At 40.7% G+C, this 23,372-nt stretch overlaps 1 long non-coding RNA gene across 1 annotated transcript; it reads left to right on the forward strand.

The window, feature by feature from the left end:
* Nucleotides 1-292: 292 nt before the first annotated feature.
* Nucleotides 293-23,372, forward strand: LOC116762846. Its single transcript, XR_004352352.1, has 3 exons — nt 293-304; nt 795-798; nt 23,147-23,372. It is a non-coding gene; the product is annotated as an uncharacterized LOC116762846 (long non-coding RNA).

Consider the following 23,372-nt stretch of genomic DNA (forward strand, 5'->3'; position numbering starts at 1 on the left):
GCAAAAAAAACTGCCTCCCTAAATATTACTTAGTGAAAACTAATGTAAAATATGAGAATCTTCTCCCTCATCAGCACCTTCAGACAGTGTTCAGGATTAACTTTTGATGTTATTTCCAGTGCTCTTTCCACTGTTGGTTAATGGCTAAAAGTCAGAAATCATAGATGTATTAGGTAAACAAAAATGTTGGCTGGTAAATCACTCCATGGCATGATGAAATAAAATTTATATTTTAAGGCAGGACAGGAAAATTTACACATAAAATTCTTTCTGTTTCAGCCTCCTCCCTCCCTCCCTAATGTGCGTCTGCCTTGTACATTAACCGGACCTCCTCAAAGGTGGGAATGCCTGCTCAACTGTACAGTTCGATTATTTTTCCTTTCTTCTGATGCTAGTAATATAACTTCTTAAAAGATGAGCATTCTTTCCCAATTCTGTGAGGGGTCATGGTGACTTGCTTCTCTCTCTGTACATGTTACCTGGATTATGTATATTTGTTGAACTTTAAATGTCAGTGTCATTTTGATGTACAATCCTTTGTCTCAAAAATGTGTATGGGGCTTCCCTGGTGGTGCAGTGGTTGAGAGTCCGCCTGCCGATGCAGGGGACGCGGGATCGTGCCACGGTCCGGGAGGATCCCACATGCCGTGGAGCGGCTGGGCCCGTGAGCCATGGCCGCTGAGCCTGTGCGTCCGGAGCCTGTGCTCCGCAACGGGAGAGGCCACGGCAGTGAGAGGCCCGCGTACCGAAAAAAAAAAACGTGTATGACTGTGCCTTCCACTTCTAACAGGCAGAATGGTTCTCAGAGCTTCTGAGAGTCTGTCTCCCAGATTATAATCCTCAGTTTGGCTTGAACAAATCTTTTTTCTTAACTTGTTAATTGAATTTTCATCAACAAACATTGACATTCGGTTATATATTTTAAGGAGACTTTAGACACCAAAATACGAAAGAATTCTCATGAGGAAATGATTAATCTTGTTTGCCTGAGCAACACATAATTTTATTTCACTCAGGAAGCATCACTTCCTTCCTTTCCACACATAAGGAATTAATAAGTGCTGGCTTCAAATATCTCATGGCTGGATATAATTTTCAAGGACCAAATTATGTCGGAACCAGATATATGACACTCTTTTTTGTGTGTGTGCATGTCGAAACTTTCTCCTCTCTCCTTACAAAGAAAAATGATTAGCTATCTGTCTAAAGCCAATTCCCTCTTATTTTTTTCTATCACACTTCCTCTCTTTTCCCTCTCTTGAAGATGTGAAGGATTTACTCATCAAAAAACACATTCAGTTGTTATACATATACTCCACAAACATTTAGTTTGGATAAAGCCAAAATTGTCTAATTGAGAAAAAGGAAAGAAACGTTATTAAAGTGTTTCTATTTACGGACATTAGAAAGTATAATTAGGAGCTTCTGGGCTGGTGGACACGTGGAGATGCTGGGACAGGGGTTGCTCAGACGGGGCAAGGATACTCCATACCCTTTCCCCATACCTTGCCCTGTGCATCTCTTCCATCTGGCTGTTCCTGGGTTATATCCTTTTATAATAAACCAGTAATTTCATTAAAAAAAAGTATATTTACCTAATAGCCTTTGTAACTACTTATGAGATAATAAGGCATCAATTAAAAAAAACGGACTTTAGCATTTTTCAGTCTTTATTATCATTTAAAAACATGGCAGCACAATATTTTGGTTTGACTAAGACCAATATTATATTTCTCATGATTCAAACTTCCTATATTTCCTATACTGGTTTCATAAGTTAAATATGTTTCCACTATTTCCATAACTTAGTGGAAAGTGGGCCTCATCCAATCCATTGAAGGCCTGAATGGAAAAAAAGCTCTGTGTGGCTGTTTTCAAGCCAGGATGTCTGTCTTCTCATGCCTTTGCCCTCCAAACATCTACTGGAACTACACCAGCAGCCCTCTTGGGTCTGGACTTCTCAGGCTTCATAATCATGTGAGACAATTCCTTATAAGAACTCTCTATACACACACACTTACACACACATACACACACACATACATCCTACTGGTTCTGTTTCTCTGGACAACCCTAATACAGTCTCTCAGGTAAAATGACTACTTTTTTAAATGCCCAAATTATAGAGGTTCCTTTTTTGTCACCAAACTATTCTGTTAACTCTCAGTACTTTTGGCATACACTTAAATCACCTTTTAGTGATTCCCTTGCATAGCCCTGATCTAATTTTATTTGTTCACATTTTTAAATATCATAGAAATAAATTCACCCTTAAAAATACAGACCACTCCCCAAAATTAAATTTCCCAAAATTAAAGTCCACAGGACTAAAATAGTTGCCCTTGCCCAGGCATGCCAACTGGCAAAAGCAAAGAGGTACATATTTACACTGGTAGCAAAGGTGCTCTCCTCCACAAATTGCCTTGGAGAGTCCACTGTGACAGCGAAGGGTGAGCTCTGTGATTGGCTGAAGACCTCGCTGTCATAAAGGCCAGGTGCTAGTGCCAGAGAATAAAAGGAGAGGGCCATGGGGCGGAGGGGGGACTACCAGTCTTTGACCACTCCTCCTCGTGTTCCTTTCCTTCGCAGCCTTCCTTCCCCCAAACCCAGTGAACATGGCCTTGGAACCCATGTAGCATTCCAGTCCCAGGCCCGAAGACTTCTCACTGCTCCTCAGTCAGACCCACCTTTTCCACCCAGCATCTAACAGCTGAAAAGCTGCTCAGACCTTGAAACCTACTCTAACCTAGAAGGTAAGGGCTTTCAGATTTCACCAGGAAGGAACGTCACTTCATACCTTATAAAAGAAATAGAACTTATAAATGCACAGTAATAGCCTTCGGCAAACGTGTCAGTTATTTAGAAGAGGAGTGGACTTGGGGACATCCAGTGTTTCTCTTACTGGAGTTCTGATCAAACCCAAAAATGAACTTTGGACAGTTTATGAGACCTCTCTTGTTCCTGCGAAAGCTTCTGAAAAGCTGTAGCCCCACGGGGTATGGGGTTAGTTCATTGAAGCCCACGGACCCTGGGGTTCCTTGCTATGTAAGAACGCATGCTGTGTGAGGGGTGGCCCCTCCATTGCCCACTGATGGAGAACTCACCTAGGTTTTCTCTCCTCTCCTTTAGATGTCTAGAAGTCAGGTGGGGTCAAAGAACCGGGCTCTACCTACATTTATGTGGGTAAATGAAGTCACAGCCCAAATCACCTGCCCCACGTGGAAGATAGATCCTCCGGCACCATCTCCTGCTTCTCTGCTGAGCCTGAGATATGGACCTCTATCTGGATGTAGGGCTGGGGATGTGGCTCCCCCCTGTCCCAGAGGCCCACCTATTGTCCCTGCACAGACATGGAGTCCAGTGGCACCCCCTACTGCTGCCTCCCCAAAAGAAAGTGGCCCAAGGAGCCCTGGCTACTCTCCAGGCGCTGGCTGGGTGCCTGCTGCCATCAACAGCCCTCCTTCGCTGCCAGACACAGGCCCTCCCCCACTCTGTAGGCCATTGGTACCACCTCCTCGGCCACTGCCCTCTACATTTCCCTCCCCTCCAGGCACTCTCCCAGCTCAAGGGCATTCCTGCTTTAATAATTTGTCCATGAAGGTGACATCCTTCAACCCCCAGAAAGTCATATTCCAGGCTGTTAGCATTACTCACAGGGTCCTCAGAGGCCCCCAGCCTGAAACAAATCATGACCTGGTTTGACCTTTAACATTTCTCAAAATCTAATATTGAAGGCTTTCTTAAATTCTTTTTATCATTATGTATACATACATATAATTCTTTTAAATAAATTATTTTAGATAAATTAAAAAAAATAATATCCAATGTTTGAGTCTTTGTGCTACTATGTGTTTTCCATTTAAAAAAAGAAAAAATATGATCATTAGGAATAAGAACTCAGTGGACAGATTGAATGTAAGATAGGACACAGATGGCAGAAGGGCTAAGCGAACGGGATCTCAAGTGCCATTCTCCTTCAGGGGTAGGAAGTTTGAAGTGACAATATACAAATCACAGAAAGAAAGCTTGAGGATTACGGAACAGAGAGCTGGGGGGAGACCACGTCAAAGACAGAAGGCTGAGCATTCTCCAAAACTGATGCAAGACAGGAATTCTCAGAGATTCCACTGAATCCCAAGTGGGATAATTAAAAACATCCACACTTACACTGTAGCAAAACTATGGAACCCTGAAGACAAATCTTGAAAACAGCTAAAGAAAATAAATAACCTATGACATCAACAATGATGGAATTTCATCAAATAACAGTTTTAACATACTTAGAAAAACCAGTTACCCCAGATTTGTGTGCTCACCTAATTTTTCAAGAATTGGAAAATATAAAGACTTTCGAGATAAAAACTTTATCACAATCAGACCTAGACTAAAGGAATGCCTCAAGCAGTGTTTCTTAACCTCAGAACCCTTGACATTTGGGGCCAGACACAAGGGTTAGGGGCTCGGACCCCCCATGCAGTGGAAAATCCAGGTATCCACAGTGCCTCTGCATCCTGGGATTCAACCAACCAGGGATCATGTACTACTGAAGTATTTACTGTTGAAAAAAGAAATTCATGTATAAATGGACCCACAGTTTAAACTTTTGTTATTCAAGGGTCAGCTGTGATTCCTTCTTGTGGGGGGTTGGGGGGCAGTACTGTGTATTGTATCAATACGATATTTAGCAGTACCTGCGTCCTCTGTCCACTGGATGTCACTCTTCTTAGTTGTGACAACAAAAATTGTCTTCAGACATTGCCATATGTCCCCTCGTTGAAAACCACTGGTCTAAAGGGTGTTACTCCGGAAGAAAGAAAATGATGCCAGAGCTTGCTGGAAGAAAGACAAGGTTAGGGTTCACCAATGTCCGTTCTCGGCTTTTCCTTAGTAATAGAAATCCCAGACTTCAGCTGGGCAGAGACAGGAAGGCCAGTGCTTTAAAATGTTTGGTCAGGTTGCAATCTTAATGTGGAAGGGAGACCACGATTTGTTCGGGTTTTTTTTTAATTTTAATTTAATTTTATTTATTTTTTATACAGCAGGTTCTTATTAGTTATCTACTTTATACATATTAGTGTATACATGTCAATCCCAATCTCCCAATTCATCCCACCACCACCACCCACCCCACTTTCCCCCCTTGGTGTCCATACATTTGTTCTCTACATCTCTGTGGAAGGGAGACCACAATTTGAACCCATCTGTGGCATTAAGAAAATGGTAATAAGGGAATTCCTTGGTGGTCCAGTGGTGACTCCACTGCTGTGGACCTGAGTTCAATCCCTGGTGGGGGAACTAATGTCCCACAAGCTGTGTGGTGCAGCCAAAAGAGAGATAGAAAGAAAGAAAAGAAAATGGTAATAAGAATCCAGAATGGTAGTTTTGTTGGCTGCTCCTTGGCTGCTCTTAGCAAAGTCCTGTGAGAAAAGTGGTCCCTGGCTGGAATTAGCCAGTATGCAAGGAGAGTTGGAAGGATCCAGAGTGTTGCTAATGTGGTTAACACCCAATTGTGGCCTGCCATACATGGACAGTTGAATAAGTTGTTTCCTTACAAGTTTGAGAAAACTAACCACCTCTATATACTCAGCCAAGGCAGTTATTAGCTGTGGCTATGAAGAGGCAGCCTTTGCAGGAGATAACACTGGTGCTGCTAGCAAAGATGAGTTTAAGTGTGTTGCTTTTCTATAACATCTATCATATTGGTAAACGTGAAGAAAGCTGGCAAAAAATCAAGCATTAATGAGAACTGCTCCAATTTGGCATTATTTTAGAGCATAGGACGTAGGCATTCTCAATGAGCCAGGACAAAAACTGGAAAGAGCCCAATGTCCATCAAGAGTAGACTGGATATGAGACTTCCCTTGTGGTCCAGTGGTTAAGACTCCACGCTCCCAGTGCAGGGGACACGGGTTCGATCCCTGGTCAGGGAACTAGATCCCACATGCCGCAACTAGGAGTTCGCATACCGCAACTAAAGATCCCACACGCAGCAACTAAGATACCACACGCAGCAACTAAGATCCAGTGCAGCCAAATAAATAAATAAATATTTTTAAAATAAAAAAATAAAAGAAGTGCATAAAAAAATGAATAAAAATAATTTTTTAAAAAGAGTAGACTGGATATCAATTGTGGTGTTATCATACAGAATATCATAAAACAAAATAAAGCACAGTGACATGCAGTAGAAACATGCATAAAACTGACATAATTTTGAGCAAGAAGAAGGACAGAAAACAGTTTGATTCCATTTATATAAAAAGTTTAAAAATCAGGAAAAAATAAACTATATTTAAAGATGTCTACATTGGTAGTAAACATTGTAGAAACCAATAATAAAAATGTCCAGTTTATGGGATAAAAAACAAAATAAAAATTTAGATAATAAGATAAAGGGTGTCTATATATACTGACTTGGAAGGAAGTCCATGATATATTGTTAAATGAAAAAAGGAAGTGGGAGAGACTCAAGCAGTTCTGGTTGAGCATCTGATTAATTCTTTCTTTATAAAACTTTATATTATATAACCAATAATTGCTAATTTTAATTTTTTTGGCTAAAAATAATTTCTAAAATTAAAAACATTTAAAAGATGGAAAGTGATTAAAGATAGTGTTTCAAAGTAATTGAGGTAGATAAGTTAATAACTTGATAAGTTAATACAAGTACAATACAAGTGTGTTTATATAGTATAAAAATGCATGATCTTTTCAAATAGTAGAAACAGCATATAACAGTATAGAGGAAAAAATTAATTTAAAGGCTTCAATGAATCCAAACAAAAGTAGAAAAGAACAGCTTAGATAAAGCAGGACAAATTAAAACACTATAAGATTATAGAACTGATTCCAAGAATATCAGTAAATGTGATATTTTTAAGGCGAGTAAATGGTCAGACTAGGAAAAATGCAACTAAATGATGTTTTCAAGATATACACCAAAAACATAAGGACACCGGCTGAAAGTAAAAGGAGGGGAAAGGTCTGCAATAAAAATACTGACCAAAAAATGCTGGTGGAGCTCCCATACCAAAACAAAACAAGACTTTAAAGCAAAGGTTAGGAAACTTTCTGTAAAAGTTGTGGGCTATCTCTGACCTGAAGAGTGAAAGTAACCATAGACAATATGTAGTGAGTGAGTGTAGATCTGTTCCAGTGAAACTTCATTTAGGGACACTGAAATTTGAATTTTATATAATCTTTACATGTCACAAAATATTCTTCCTTCGATTCTTTTCCCAACCATTTAAAAATGTAAAGACCAGGACTTCCCTGGCAGTCCAGTGGTTAAGACTCCATGCTCCCAGTGTAGGGGGCACAGGTTCGATCCCTGGTCAGGAAACTAAGATCCCACATCCCACATGCCACACGGCACGGCCAAAAAATTTTTTTAAAAAATTAAAAATGGGGCTTCCCTGGTGGCGCAGTGGTTGAGAGTTCGCCTGCCGATGCAGGGGACACAGGTTCGTGCCCCGGTCCGGGAGGATCCCACATGCCGCGGAGCGGCTGGGCCCGTGAGCCATGGCCGCTGAGCCTACGCATCCGGAGCCTGTGCTCCGCAAGGGGAGAGGCCACAGCAGTGAGAGGCCCTCGTACCGCAAAAAAAAAAAAAAAAATTAAAAATGTAAAAACTATTCTTTACCTGCAGGCCATACAAAAACAGGCGGCAGCCAGATTTACCAATGGACCATAGTTTGTCAACCTCTGCCTTAAGGCAAAAAGCATTATCAGGGATATAGATGTTCACATAATGATAAAAGATAACAATTCTCCAGGAATGTTTAACAATCCTAAGTGTGAAGTCAGCTCATTACTGTTGTCCTACATACACATGACAAAACAAAGATAGATACACTTACATGGAGAGGATGGTAATCCTACCATCACATTGAGGGGTTTAAAAAACATGTATTTCTCAGTAACTGATAGAGGACACAGAAAATAATTAGTAAGGCTATCAATTATAGGAATAACACAATTCCTAAACATGATCCAATTTAGAGAACTTTGATCTTGACAGTCAGAAAATCTGTCATTCTCATGGGTCAAGGAGAAAACAAAATGGAAATAAGAAAATCAGAATTAAATTATAATGAAAATACTCCAAATCAAAATTTGTAGAACACAGCTCAAATGGTACTTACAGGAAAATTATAGCCTTAAATGCTTTCTATTTAATAGAAAAGGTTGAAAATTAATAGGCTAAGTAAGAATCTGACTTAAGATTTAAAAATAATAAATGAAAAGAAAGGGTAAAGGATAAAAGAAATAATAAAGTAAAAACAAAGATATTATCTAAGGAATCAACAAAAGCAAATCTTAGTTCTCTGAGCACAAAAAAAAAAAAGAAAGTGAGAAAACTGGTAAGATTACTCAATTTAAAAGAGTGAGAAAAATAACAATCATGGAAATTCTAAAACAGGTGTAAGTCTAGCTATAGCAGAAATTAAAATAAGAAGCACCACTTTTTGATATTACATAACTTTGAATATCTTTTTGATATTATATTTAAAACTTAGATTAAATGGTCAATTTCCTGAAACAATCTCATTTTCCAAAATCTATATAAAGAAAAATATAAAACCTAAGTAGCTCTCTCCTCACTGAAGTTTAATGAGAAGTTAAAAATGATACACATTGCGTATGGCTGATTCACTTCGCTGGGTGGCAGAAACTAACACAACATTGTAAAGCAATTATACTCCAGTTTAAAAAAAAAAAGGATACACACATATACACACACATATACACACACTGTAAAGTCCTAGGAACTTTATAGGAAAAATCTAGCGAACATACAAGGCATGGAAAATGTCAATTACGTTAATTAAGATTAGGTTGGCCTATGAGTAACAGTAAGCTAACAAAGATACAAGTTTATTTATTGTATGCTCACATAAAAGTCCAGAAATGTGCGGTTCACATCTCATGTGCTGTGTGAAATCCTTGAGCATACATGATCCTCCCAGCTCACCCTCTGCCATCCCTAGGGACTGAACCTCATCCTTCTGGTATAAGAAAGTGACATCTGCATTCCAAACCACATGGTGGAGGAAGAGTTCAAGTAGGAGCCACAATTTTGTCTGCTAACTCTTCAAGAAGATCCCAGAAAACCCCTACAACACTAAGTGGACATCTCATGGCCATGCCTAGCTTCAGAAAAGGCTGGAACCTAGAGTCTTTAATTTCAGTGGTCCTATAAATAGCTAAGCTTTCTACTATTGAAAAAGAAGGGAGACCAAAACATGGGGGACGTTTAGTGGTCACTGCCACACCAATTGTATACGGAATCTTCCAGAGAGTTGGAAACAGAAGATATTTCAAATTATTTTATATGGCTAGTATAAACTTGACACCAAATTTAGATAAGGAAAATAAAAAATTATAGGCCAATCTCATTCATGAACATAGATGCAAAATTATAAATATTAGGAAATCAAATCAAACAGCTTATAGATACTTTAAAAAATACATCTTTGGATTTATCTTAAGAATGCACAAACGGTTTAACATTAGGAAATCCATTAAAGTCACCACATCTCAACAGAAGCAGAATAAGCCTGTGACAAAATAAGACACCCACTCATAATTTTTAAAATATCAACAAACTAAAACTATAGGGGAGCTTCCTTAACACAATAAGGCTAGTATTTTAATCATAGAACAAACATCATACCTAATAGTGAAATCTTAGAATAATTCCCTTTAAAATCAGGAATCAGATGAGGATTCAACATTGTAAAACTTGCCAGTTCATTAACATGTGTCAAAGAAATAGAAGTATAAAGATTGGAAAGGAAGAAACAAGACTGCCATTAGTATAGTCGCTCAGATTATCTACATAGAAAATAACAAGGAAGCCTATAGACGATGGGAATCACTACCTAAATGCCATGGGGCTGATGGAATCCTGAGGAGACAGCAGCCACGTGGTAACACTCACCAAAGACAAGGCAGGTGTGGTTACTGTACTAAACAACAGAGTCAAAGGAGTAAACTACAGAGTCTGACCCACAGAGGCCTTTGATGTTAGCTCGTTGCTCATGGTATCCTTAGAACTGAAATGGATGGAGCAGACTACTAAAGTTTTACTTGATCTAAGTAAGTGGAAAAGCTCCAGGTCTAGTAAATAGAAGTCTGACTTGAATCACAAAAACAGAGTTACAATCCATCACTCAGTTTCCAGACTTCAGCTAGTTCACAGACCTAGAACTGCTTGACTGAAGAGCAGGCAGGTCCCTTTGCAGCAGAACCCTGCTACCAATGAGAAATATTTATACTTTTAATCCTCCTCTTCCCCAAAGGCACCCGAGAACATTTATCAGAGTGACTGTGCATTGGGAAGGGCATATAATCAGACTTTCCTGGGATTGCCAGAGTCTGGTTCTGAACTGACACTATATTACGGGAGACTCAGAATGGCACCGTGGTCCCCTGGTCAGCATACGAGCATACGGAGTTCAAGTGATCAATGGAGTTTTGGCTCAGATCCATCTCACAGTAGGCACATCCTACTGTGAACCCATCCTGTGATTATTTTCACAGTCCGGAATACATATTTGGAACAGACATACTCAGCAACTGGCAGAATCCCAAGTGGAAGCCACTAGAACGGTCTCTACCCACAAAAGTAGTAAGCCGAAGCAATACTGCATCCCTGGAGAGGTTGCCTAGATTAGTGCCACCATCAAAGACTTAAAACCACATCCCCATTCAACTCGCCTACATGACCTGTGCAGAACAGATGGATCTTGGAGAAGGACAGCGGATGATCTTAATCATGCAGTGACTCCAAGAGCAACTGCTGTTTCCACATGGAGCTTTGTTGCTGAGCAAATTAACACATTTGGCACCTTATCTGCAGTTACTCATCTGGCAAAATCTTTTCTCTATACCTATTAGTAAAGACCATTAAAAGCAGTTAGTTTGGGCTTCCCTGGTGGCGCAGTGGTTGAGAGTCCGCCTGCTGATGCAGGGGACGCGGGTTCGTGCCCCGGTCTGGGAAGATCCCACATGCCGTGGAGCGGCTGGGCCCCTGAGCCATGGCTGCTGAGCCTGCGCTCTGCAATGGGAGAGGCCACAACAGTGAGAGGCCTGCGTACTGCAAAAAAAATAAATAAAAAAAAAAAAAAAAAAAAAAAAAAAAAGCAGTTAGTTTGTTTTCAGCTGGATACACCTTCACGCTACTTCAGCGCTATATCAACCCGAAAACCCTAGTCACCATCTAGTTTACAGGTACTTGGATCACCTTTCCACCCACAGGATACCACACTGGTCCATTGTACTGATGATATTATGGTGATGAGACCTGCCGTGTAGAAGTAGCAACTACTCTAAACATGTTGGTTAGACACATAACATGTCAGTATAGGAAATAAACTTGGCTAGGGTGACCATTGTCTTCCAAAACTCCATTCTTCGTTCTGTATATTCATAGTTATGTTCTGTGTATTTAAAGGGGCCGCAAGAGACCATTTTACATGAGATTTTCTGGGTCATATGGTAACTCTACGTTTAACATTTTGGGGAACCACCAAAATGTTTTCCAAAGGGGCTGCCTCAAGTCTCAGATAATTCTCAGCTCACAAAAGCCACTCTCAGTGGGCAGTGCTGGCCTCTGAAGTATTAACTTGGGGCTGCCTTGTGATCTGATCAGGACCAGATACATAATCTGCCAGGTCAAGTGCAAAATGTTCAAAATTATTCTGAATTTCTAAAGAATGACAGCAGAGCACTAAAGCAAGTGTGAAGCTCTTCTAAGCACGGGGCCCTGTGCAACTGCACACCCATGGAGCCAGCACAGGACCTGAGGTGCTACATTTGCTATGGTGACGAGGAAAATGAGCTGATGATTCTATTCTCTTTTTTTTGGCCACGCTGCAAGGCTTGTGGGATCTTAGTTCCCTGACCAGGGATTGAATCCGGGCCCACGGCAGTGGAAACCCTGAGTCCTAACCACTAGACCACCAGGGAATTCCCTAAGCGGATGATTCTTGACTTTGCAACCTTCTGTCCCCAGGTCTGGCCCGTCTAAGATCAGGATCCAGAACATCTTCCCTGAACTCCTGAACCCCACTCTCCCTCCTTGGGCATTTACCCTTATATCTCCACCAGACCCCACAGATATGGGTCCTGAGAATAGCTCCTAAGATTCCACCGGGTTGTCTGTTCGATTTCCTTTCTTCAGCAAAATTTCCACATCCAAAACTTCCCTTCATCTCAGCTGGAAAGATGAAAACAACTAAGGCTTAGCTTCCAGGAAATTTTAGGGTGGTGAGCGATCAAGAGTATCTATTCCTGGGCTTCCCTGGTGGCGCAGTGGTTGAGAGTCCGCCTGCCAATGCAGGGGACACGGGTTCGTGCCCCGGTCCGGGAGGATCCCACATGCCGCGGAGTGGCTAGGCCTGTGGGCCATGGCCGCTGAGCCTGTGCATCCGGAGCCTGTGCTCCGCAACGGGAGAGGCCACGACAGTGAGAGGCCCGTGTACCGAAAAAAAAAAAGAGTATCTATTCCTTTCCTATGGCACTTTACTTTCCAGTCTTCTTGTCAGGACTTTGAAAAGCTCACCTGCTGAGATCTTCTGTGACCACTTGCGCTGCCTACACTTTCATGCAAAAATGAACCAGCCAGGGGTACACAACAGAAATGAATCCCACAAACATAAGTTTGGATGAAAAGGAACCAGACACAAAGGAATACATATGGTCCCATCTATTTAAAGTAAAAACACACACAAAACAAAGAACAGCAAAACTATAATGTTTAGGGGAGTGTGTTTAGGTGGTAAAAAGATAGAAATGCAAGGAAATTGTTACAATACATCAGAATATGGTTTACTTTGTAGGAAAGGGAAGGAAGAGGAACTGATCGAGAATGGCAGGAGGGGACTTGTGAGTTTCCCACAAAGTTCTGGTTCTGAGTTTGGCTCGTGATTCCAGGGGAGCTTATCTTATGAAACTTCACCGGGTTGTACTTTTTTTTTTTTTTTATGCGTTACGCGGGCCTCTCACTGTTGTGGCCTCTCCCGTTGCAGAGGACAGGCTCCGGACGCGCAGGCTCAGCGGCCATGGCTCACGGGCCCAGCCGCTCCGCGGCATGTGGGATCTTCCCAGACCGGGGCACGAACCCGTGTCCCCTGCATCGGCAGGCGGACTCTCAACCACTGCGCCACCAGGGAAGCCCCGGGTTGTACATTTTTAATTTCATATACTACTACATTTCATGATAGAAATATTTTTTAAATATGGTTACTTACACTGTACTTCCAGAGTTGAATATTACCCAGAGCTTTTAAGCCTCATGACTTTCCTTTCAGTCGGCCCTCCAAAACTAGAAGTAGAGTTGACCATTGAACAACACAGGTTTGAACTGTGCAGGTCCACTTATACAAGGATTTTTTTTCCAATAGTAAATACTATAGTAGTACACGATCCATGGCTGGCTGAAACTGCAGACGTAGAACTGCAATACAGAGGACCTATAAATTATACTTGGATTTTTGACTGCACAAAGGGTCTGTGCCCCTAACCCCTGTGTTGTTCAAGGGTCAACTGTAGTTCTCTAAGTCAAGTCATTTACAATCTTAAGGCCTCTTCCCATTGTAAAAATTAATTCCCTGTTCAAAACTATTTGGATTTAATTCTGCTTTGCAGTTAATTTTTATCAAACTTAAAATAGGAACTCAGTCAAATAATTCAAACTAAATTATAAACTCACTGATAGTTCTCACATTCTTCCCAACTTTGTTAAAACAACAAAGATGATAGGAAAGGAATCTGTTCTCAACTTGACTCAGACCACCACCACCACATAAGAAAGCAAGTTTTAATTACTGAATTTGTTCAGTGCCCCAAAATATGAATCAGGTATGTCTCTTATCAGTGTTCAGCCAATATGAGACCAGACCATCTGCGTTACTTCTATATTTAAAATGATTTTGAAAAGATTGCCGAGTGATGTCAGCATCATGGCGGCATGAGACACTCTCTTTGTCTCTCCCCTTCCATCTAAAACAACTATAACTCAACAAAGTTTCCCCTGCCCAACACACCAGGACCCCGGAAAGATCTGTACATCTGCACCTCTGAAGGTGGGTGGACTGGAACACATAAAGGAGGCAGAACCAGGGGAAAAGTGAAACCAGTACCTACAATCTTGGCTCCCCTGCTGAAGTGACTGAGTCCCACAGCCCAGAGAACCTAGTAGCAGCAGTGGAGGCAGCGCACATGAACCCGCCTCCTGACTGCAGCCGTGCCCATGGCCACAAGGAAGTGAACAGCAGCAGTGGCAGGGCCCAAACCCTCTAGCCACGTGACTCTGCACCCCACCCCACCTACAGCAGCAGAGCTCAAAAGCCCAGCAACCCCAAATGTGGTGTAGGTGCCGGAGATCCTGGCTCCCCCATCCATTTTCCCCCACCCCCAATGCAACAGTGGTGCCCATGCCCTAGGTGATCCTGGGGGCAGCAGAGGTGCCCGCCATCCTCGTGCCCCCATAATGACACCAGTGACACTGGCAGCAGCAAGCTATCAGCAAACCCAGAGGCACAAAAGCAGCAACAACAAGGGCACCAGCAACACCTCTGGCACAGGCAGCAGAGGGTGGAAAGTGCCAATTTCCAAATGTAGCCAGAGGAGCTCAGGTAAATGGAACCAAAAACTTGTGCTACAGGGAAACCTACTGAAAAATAAAATAAATGCCTTTAATTACCAATCTGTTGAACTGTTAGAATCAAATTAAACAAAGCTTTACCTAAATAAGAACGGTGTTCACTACTTCAAATGCACTGGCAGAGGGAAAACTCATCGAGCACCATGAAAAGCCACAGTAACACAGTATCACGAAAAGAAAATAACAGTTCTCCAGCAACCAAACTTAAAGTCGTGGAAGACTGTGATCTAACTGACAGAGAATTCAAAATATCTGTCCTGAAGAAATTCAATGAGCTACAAGAAAACTCAGAAAGGCAGTTCAATGAGCTCAGGAATAAAATTAATGAACCTAAGGGATACTCTACCAAAGAGATTGAAACGCTAAAAAAGAACCAGGTAGAAATTCTGGAGCTGCACAACTCAATACATGAGACAAAGAATACATTACAAAGCATTGGAAATAGAGTAGACCAAATGAAAGAGAGAATTGGCAAGTCGAAAACAGAATCTAGAAATGATTCAGGTAGAAGAGGAGAGAGAACTAAGATTTTTTTTAAATGAAGAAACTCTACAAAAACTATCCAACTCCATTAGAAAATGCAACATTAAAATAATGAGTATTCCAGAAGGAGAAGAGGGAGAAGGGAGCAGAGTTTATTTAAATAAATAATAGCTGAGAACTTCCCAAACGTGGGAAAGGAACTGGATATACAAGTCCACAACACTAATAGAACAATTATCTTAACATAAAAAGACCTGCTCCAAGACACACTATATTAAAACTGTCAAAAGTCAATGATAAAGAAAGGATTTTAAAGACAGCACGGGGAAAAAATGACAGTAATCTACAAAGGTACCTCCATTAGGCTATCAGCAGATTTCTGAGAGGAAACTCTACAGGCCAGAGGAGAGGAGAATGACATACTCAAAATATTGAAAGATTAAAAACTGTCAGCCAAGAATACTCTAGCTAGCAAAGTTATCCTTCAGTTATGAAGAATAAATAAAGGCTTTCCCAGATGAACAAAAGCTGAAGGGGTTCATCACCGCTAGACCTGTCTTACCAAAAAAATGTTGAAAGGAGATCTTCTACCTGAAACAAAAAGGCAAAAGTACACAAAATGTTGAGAAAGGTGATAAATGGACAAATAGAATCAGAAAATTCCAACTCTATATCAGAATAGGTTGTTGAGCACTTAATTATAGCACAAACGTTAAATGGGGAAAAAACATTTAAAATAACTACAGATACTTCAATTTGGTAAAGAGGTCACATCATAAAAAGGAATAATTTATTACAACAGAAACATAAAAGAGTAAGAGGAAAAGGATGGAACCTGTAGAGGCAAATGAAGATAAGATGCTATCAGCAGAAAAAGGACTATTTTATCTATGACACATTTTAGACAAACCACATGATAACCACAAAACAAAAATCTAGAGCAGAGACATGAAACATGAGAAAAAAACTGAGAAAAACATCAGAGAAAAACCATCAAACTAAAATGGCAGACAGAAACACAAGGGAAAAGGAACAATGGAAATATAAAGCAACCAGAAAACAAAAGATAAAACGGCAGTCATAGAGTTTTAGGCAGAAACTGGCCGACGTAGAACCCAGGGCCTAAGCATTTTAAAGCCTAGTTATTCAGAAGCGAGGTAGGGGCTAAATCCACTTCAGTTTTAGTCAGAAAGTGGCAGAGGTACAATTCAGGGCCCAAGCATTTAAAGCCTAGTTATTCAGAAGCCGGTTAGGGCCTAAATCCATTCAATTTTAGGCAGAAACTTGCTGAGGTAGAATCCAGGGCCTAAGCATTTTAAAGCCTAGTTATTCAGAAGACGGGGGCTTCCAGGAAGATGGCGGAAGAGTAAGACGCGGAGATCACCTTCCCCCCCCACAGATACACCAGAATGCATCTACACGTGGAACAACTCCTACAGAACACCTACTGAACGCTGGCAGAAGACCTCAGACCTCCCAAAAGGCAAGAAACCCCCCCACGTACCTGGGTAGGGCAAAAGAAAAAACAGAGACAAAAGAATAAGGACGGCACCTGCACCAGTGGGAGGGAGCTGTGAAGGAGGAAAAGTTCCCACACACTAGGAAGCCCCTTCGCGGGCGGAGACTGCGGGTGGCGCAGGGGGAAAGCTTCTGATCCGCGGAGGAGAGCACAGCAACAGGGGTGCGGAGGGCAAAGCGGGGAGATTCCCGCACAGAGGATCAGGGCCGACCGGCACTCACCAGTGCGAGAGGCTTGTCTGCTCACCCGCCGGGGCGGGCGGGGCTGGGAGTTGAGGCTTGGGCTTCGGTAGGAGCACAGGGAGAGGACTGGGGTTGGCGGCGTGAACACAGCCTGCAGGGGCTTAGTGCACCACGGCTAGCCGGGAGGGAGTCCGGGGAAAAGTCTGGACCTGCCTTAGACGCAAGAGACTTTTTCTTCTCTCTTTGTTTTCTGGTGCGTGAGGAGAGGGGATTAAGAGCGCTGCTAAAAGGAGCTCCAGAGACGGGCGTGAGCCGCTGCTAACAGCGCGGACCCCAGAGACGTGCATGAGACGCTAAGGCTGCTGCTGCCGCCACCAAGAAGCCTGTGTGTGAGCACAGGTTACTATCCGCACCCACCTTACGGGGAGCCTGTGCAGCCCGCCACTGCCAGGGCCCCGGGATCCAGGGACAACTCACCCAGGAGAACGCACGGCGCGCCTCAGGCTGGTGCAACGTCACGTAGGCCTCTAACGCCGCAGGCCCGCCCCGCACTCCGTGACCCTCCCTACTCCCCGGCCTGAGTGAGCCAGAGCCTCCGAATCAGCGGCTCCTTTAACCCCGTCCTGTCTGAGCAAAGAACAGACGCCCTCCGGCGACCTACACGCACAGGCGGGGCCAAATCCAAAGCTGAGCCCCTGGGAGCTGTGAGAACAAAGAAGAGAAAGGGAAATCTCTCCCAGCAGCCTCAGAAGCAGCGGATTAAAGCTCCACAATCAACTTGATGTACCCTGCATCTGTGGAATACATGAATAGACAACGAATCATCCCAAATTGAGGAGGTGGCCTTTCAGAGCAAGGTTTATGATTTTTTTCCCCTTTTCCTCTTTTTGTGAGTGTGTATGTGTATGCTTCTGTGGGAGATTTTGTCTGTATAGCTTTGCTTCCATCATTTGTCCTAGGGTTCTATCCTTTTTTTTTGTTTGTTTTTTAATTTTTTTCTTATTAATTATTTTTTATTTGAATAACTTTATTTTATTTTACTTTATCTTCTTTCTTTCTTTCCTTCCTTCCCTCCTTTAGACAACGAATCATCCCAAATTCAGGAGGTGGACTTTGAGAGCAAGATTTATGATTTTTTTCCCCTTTTCCTCTTTTTGTGAGTGTGTATGTGTATGCTTCTGTGTGAGATTATGTCTGTATAGCTTTGCTTCCACCATTTGTCCTAGGGTTCTATCCGTCTGTTTTTTTTTTTCTTCTTAATAATTATTTTTTTATTTTAATAATTTTGTTTTATTTTATTTTACTTTATCTTCTTTCTTTCCTTTTTTCCTTCCTTCCCTCCTTCCTTCCTTCCTTCCTTCCTCCTTTCTTTCTTTCTTTCTTTCTTTCTACTTCTAGTAATTCTTTCTTTCTACTTTTTCTCACTTTTATTCTGAGCCATGTGGATGAAAGGCTCTTGATGCTGCAGTCAGAAGTCAGTGCTGTGCCTCTGAGGTGGGAGAGCCAACTTCAGGACACTGGTCCACAAGAGACCTCCCAGCTCCACATAATATAAAATGGCGAAAATCTCCCAGAGATCTCCATCTCAACACCAGCACCCAGCTTCACTCAACGACCAGCAAGCTATAGTGCTGGACATCCTATGCCAAACAACTAGCAAGACAGGAACACAACCCCACCCATTAGCAGAGAGGCTGCCTAAAATCATAATAAGTCCACAGACACCCGAAAACACAGCACCAGACGTGGACCTGCCCACCAGAAAGACAAGATCCAGTCTCATCTACCAGAACACAGGCACTAGTCCCCTCCACCAGGAAGCCTACACAACCCACTGAACCAACCTTAGCCACTGGGGACAGACACCAAAAGCAATAGAAACTACTAACCTGCAGCCTGCAAAAAGGAGACCTCAAACACAGTAAGATAAGCAACATGAGAAGACAGAAAAACACACAGCAGATGAAGGAGCAAGATAAAAACCCACCAGACCTAATAAATGAAGAGGAAATAGGCAATCTACCTGAAAAAGAATTCAGAATAATGATAGTAAAGATGATCCAAAATCTTGGAAATAGAATGGACAAAATGCAAGAAACATTTAACAAGGACCTAGAAGAACTAAAGATGAAACAAACAACAATGAACAACACAATAAATGAAATTAAAAATACTCTAGATGGGATCAATAGCAGAATAACTGAGGCAGAAAAACGGATAAGTGACCTGGAAGATAAAATAGTGGAAATAACTACTACAGAGCAGAATAAAGAAAAAAGAGTGAAAAGAACTGAGGACAGTCGCAGAGACCACTGGGACAACATTAAATGCACCAACATTCGAATTATAGGGGTTCCAGAAGAAGAAGAGAAAAAGAAAGGGACTGAGAAAATATTTGAAGAGATTATAGTTGCAAACTTCCCTAATATGGGAAAGGAAATAGTTAATCAAGTCCAGGATGCACAGAGAGTCCCATATAGGATAAGTCCAAGGAGAAATACGCCAAGACACGTATTAATCAAACTGTCAAAAATTAAATACAAAGAAAACATATTAAAAGCAAGCAAGGGAAAAACAACTAATAACACACAGGGGAAGCCCCATAAGGTTAACAGCTGATCTTTCAGCAGAAACTCTGCAAGCCAGAAGGGACTAGCAGGACATATTTAAAGTGATGAAGGAGAAAAACCTGCAACCAAGATTACTCTACCCAGCAAGGATCTCATTCAGATTTGATGGAGAAATTAAAACCTTTACAGACAAGCAAAAGCTGAGAGAATTCAGCACCACCAAACCAGCTTTACAACAACTGCTAAAGGAACTTCTCTAGGCAAGAAACACAAGAGAAAATAAAGACCTACAATAACGAACCCAAAACAATTAAGAAAATGGGAATAGGAACATACATATTGATAATTACCTTAAATGTAAATAGACTAAATGCTCCCACCAAAAGACACAGATTGGCTGAATGGATACAAAAACAAGACCCATATATTTGCTGTCTACAAGAGACCCACTTCAGACCTAGAGACACATACAGACTGAAAGTAAAGGGATGGAAAAAGATATTTCATGCAAATGGAAACCAAAAGAAAGCTGGAGTAGCAATTCTCATGTCAGACAAAATAGACTTTAAAATAAAGACGATTACAAGAGACAAAGAGGGACACTACATAATGATCAAGGGATCAATCTAAGAAGAAGATATAACAATTGTAAATATTTATGCACCCAACATAGGAGCACCTCAATACATGAGGCAAATACTAACAGCCATAAAAGGGGAAAGTGACAGTAACACATTCATAGTAGGGGACTTTAACATCCCACATTCACCAATGGACAGATCATCCAAAATGAAAATAAATAAGGAAACACAAGCTTTAAATGATACATTAAACAAGATGGACTTAATTGATATTTATAAGACATTCCGTCCAAAATCAACAGAATACACATTTTTCTCAAGTGCTCATAGAACATTCTCCAGGATAGATCCTATCTTGGGTCACAAATCAAGCCATGGTAAATTTGAGATAATTGAAATTGTATCAAGTATCTTTTCCGACCACAATGCTATGAGACTAGATATCAATTACAGGAAACAATCTGTGAAAAATACAAACACATGGACGCTAAACAATACACTATTTAATAACGAAGTGATCACTGAAGAAATCAAAGAGGAAATCAAAAAATACCTAGAAATAAATGACAATGGAGACACGACGACCCAAAAGCTAGGGGATGCAAGAAAAACAGTTCTAAGAGGGAAGTTTATAGCAATACAATCCTACCTTAAGAAACAGGAAACATCTCGAATAAACAATCTAACCTTACACCTAAAGGAACTAGAGAAAGAAGAACAAACAAAACCCAAAGTTAGATTCGATCCCTGGTCAGGGAACTAGATCCCAGATGCCGTAACTAAGTTCACATGCTGCAACTAAGTGTTCGCATGCTACAACTAAGAGGTCGCATGTCACAACTAAAATATCCCGCCTGCTGCAACTAAGACGTGGCACAGCCAAATAAATATAATAAATAAATAAATAAAGTAAAGACAAATGTAGGCTCAATGTGAAGGGATGGAAGATGATACTCTGAGCAAACGGCAGCCAAAAGGAAGAGTTCAGACATACTCATATCAGACAAAACAGACTTCAAGCCACAAAAGATTAACAAGAGACAAAAACAATATATAATGACAAAAGGGATAATTCATCAAGAAGACATAACATTTATTAATATATAGGCACCTAACCTGGAAGCACCAAAAAATATGAAACAATTATTAACAGACCTAAAGGGAGAAATTGACATCAACACAATAAGTGTAAGGGACTTAAACACCCCACTTACATCAATGGATAGATCATCCAACTGGCCTTAAGTGAAACATTGCACCAGATTGACTTAGTAGACACACAAATACATACACACACACACACACACACACACACGTATATATATACATGTACATGTATATGTACATATATAAGTATATATACATATATGTATATATATATATATATAAAACATTCCATCCAAAAGCTGCAGAATACACTTTCTTCTCAAGTGCATGTGGAACATTCTCAAGGATAGACCATGTGTTAGAACACAAATCTCAATAAACTTAAGAAAATTAAAATCATATCAAGCATCTTTTCTGACCACAACAGTATGAAACTAGAAATCAACTACAAGAAGAAAGCTGAAAAATCAAAATATGTGGAGACTAAATAACATGCCACTGAACACCTGTTGGGTCAACAAAGAAATCAAAGGAGAAATCAAAAAATGCCAAGACAGGGACTTCCCTGGTGGTGTAGTGGTTAAGAATCTGCCTGCCAATGCAGGGTACATGGGTTCGAGCCCTGGTCTAGGAAGATCCCACATGCCACAAAGCAATGAAGCCCGTGCGCCACAACTACTGAGCCTGTGCTGTAGAGCCCACAAGCCACAACTACTGAGCCTGAGTGCCACAACTACTGAAGCCTGCACGCCTAGAGACTGTGCTCTGCAACAAGAGAAGCCACTACAATGAGAAGCCTGTGCACCGCAACGAAGACTAGCCCCCACTTGCTGCAACTAGAGAAAGCCCACGTGCAGCAATGAAGACCTGACATAGCCAAAAATAAATAAATAAATTTATGTTTTTAAAAAATGGCAAGACAAATGAAAATAAAAATATGATATACCAAAATCTATGGGATGCAGCAAAAGCAGTACTAACAGGGAAGTTTATAGCAATACAGGCCTACCTCAAGAAACGAGAAAAATCTCAATCTAACCTTACACCTAAAGGATCTACACCTAAAGGAAAAGAAAAAGAAGAATAAATGAAGCCCAAAGTCAGTAGAAGGAAGGAAATGATAAAAATCAGGGTGGAAATAAATGAAATAGAGTTACAAAGAGAATGAAAAGATCAATGACACTAAGAGCTGGTTCTTTGAAAAGATAAACAAAATTAACATTTAGCTAGACTCACAAAAAAGAATAGGTTCAATAAATCAGAAACAAAGGAGGAGAAGTACAACAGATACCACAGAAATACAAGGGATTATGAGACTAGTTTGAACAGCTATACACCAACAAATTGGACAACCTAGAAGAAATGGATAAATTCTTAAATATTATAACTTTTCATATATATATTATAACTTTTCCAGAGGTGCAAGATGATTCAACATCTGCAAATTGATCACCATGATATATCACATTAATAAAATGAAGGATAAAAATCATATGATCAACTCAATAGATACAGAAAAAGCATTTAACAATGCTTTTTATTCATTTCATGAATCATGAAAAAATAGAAAATCTGAATAGACTGATCACTAGCAAGGAGATTTTAAACAGTAATCAAAAAACTCCCAAAAAACAAAAGTCCAGGACCAGATGCCTTCACTGGTGAATTCTACCAAACATTTTTTAAAAAGGACTTAAAAAAAAAAAAAAGTATGCAGTGGGGGTGGGGAGGAGGAATTTTTCTCCTGGATTGAATTATAATTGCACTTATTATAATCAATCAAAACAAAAATATTGTAAATTTATATAAATAATTGTTAAACAGAAAGAAATTTTGTTGGAATTAAAGCTCTTAATGAGAAAAAAAATAAGAAAGGACTTAATACCTATCCTTCACCAACTCTCTGAAAAAACTGAAGAGGAGGGAACACTTCCTAACTCACTTTATGAGGCCAACACTACCCTGATATCAGAACCAGATAAGGACAACACACATGAAAAAACATTACAGGGCAAAATCTCTGATGAATACAGATGGAAAAAATCCTCAGCAAAATATTAGCAAACCAAATACAACAATACATTAAAAAGATCATACACCATGATCAAGGGGGATTTTATTCCAGAGGTGCAAGATGATTCAACATCTGCAAATTGATCACCATGATATATCACATTAATAAAATGAAGGATAAAAATCATATGATCAACTCAATAGACACAGAAAAAGCATTTAACAAGATTCAACATCCATTTATGA

The sequence above is a fragment of the Phocoena sinus genome, chromosome 11, assembly GCF_008692025.1.
Source record: "Phocoena sinus isolate mPhoSin1 chromosome 11, mPhoSin1.pri, whole genome shotgun sequence".
NCBI lineage: Eukaryota > Metazoa > Chordata > Mammalia > Artiodactyla > Phocoenidae > Phocoena > Phocoena sinus.